Source organism: Loxodonta africana, chromosome 11, assembly GCF_030014295.1.
Source record: "Loxodonta africana isolate mLoxAfr1 chromosome 11, mLoxAfr1.hap2, whole genome shotgun sequence".
Taxonomy (NCBI): Eukaryota; Metazoa; Chordata; class Mammalia; order Proboscidea; family Elephantidae; genus Loxodonta; species Loxodonta africana.
Window position 1 is genome coordinate 85679957 of NC_087352.1, and position 1150 is coordinate 85681106.

Here is a 1150-nt window from a genome sequence, read left to right on the forward strand (position 1 = left end):
ACCTTTTGGTTAGCACCCAAATGCTTAACCACTGTACCACCAGGGCCCCAATTAGGGTTTAGGCAGGTGTTTACTAGAGTTTTGATAATTGTTCCAGTGCTATATAGATTCAGGGGCAAGACTGGGGCTGGAGGAAGAGGCACCATGTCCTCATTTCTTAGTAATCTAGTGCTGCCGTAACAAAAATACCACAAATGGGTGGCTTTAAAGAACAGTAATTTGTCTCACAGTTTTGGAGGCTAAAAGTCCAAATCAGGGCATTGGCTGTAGAGGAGGATCCTTGTTGTCGGTAGTCTCAGGCATTCCTTGGCTTGTTGAGGGACCTTGTCTGTCTCCCCGACCACCACCCCCTGTGTGTGTGTCACTGTTTCTATTCTGTTCTTTTTATAAGGAACCACTAAAAAGGGATTCGGTTCCAGTTGTTGTTAGCTGCCAACAAGTCACTCCGACTCATGGCGACCCCATGTACAATTGAAGAAAATGCTGTCTGGTCCTGTGCCATCCCCATGATTAATTGTGAATCAGACCATTGTGATCCATAGAATTTTCCTTGGTTGATTTTCAGAAGCAGATCACCAGGCCTTTCTTCCTAGTTTGTATTAGTCTGGAAGCTCCAGTGAAAACCGTTCAGTATCATAGCAACACACAAACCTCCACCAACAGATGGGTGGTGACTGCCCATGAGATGCATTGACCAGGAATCGAACCTGGGACTCCTGCATGAAAGGCAAGAGTTCTACCACTGAACCACCACTGCCCCCATCCTACTTTGGTATGGTCTCATTAACATGCAGCATAACTTTTGAGGGGATAAAATTTAATTCATAACAATCATCTAGCTGTTTTCCTCCCATGGACAGCTCAAGCAGCAAGGCTCCCTGCCTAAGCCTCTGAGTGGGGTGAGTCTTACATGGCTTCTCTCTTGGTCTTCAGAACATCTCCTTCTTTCTCTGTCACCCTTATGCCTTTCTTCCTGTATGTCTGTGCCCCTCTCATCTGTCTCCTTCCTTTTCACTGATATCCACAATTCTCTGGAATCTACTATCCCTCCCTCCTCCTTACAGGAAGAACCAAGTCTCCATCTTCCTTGGTCCCTTCTCATGACTTAGAGATTTTTGCAGCCTCTGTTAAATGTCCATGATTTCTCTTC

The 1150-nt window shown here is 45.7% G+C and overlaps 1 non-coding gene across 1 annotated transcript; it reads right to left on the reverse strand.

The window, feature by feature from the left end:
* Nucleotides 1-686: 686 nt before the first annotated feature.
* TRNAE-UUC (transfer RNA glutamic acid (anticodon UUC)) lies at nucleotides 687-757 on the reverse strand. Its single transcript has one exon. It is a non-coding gene; the product is annotated as a tRNA-Glu (tRNA).
* Nucleotides 758-1150: the final 393 nt, after the last annotated feature.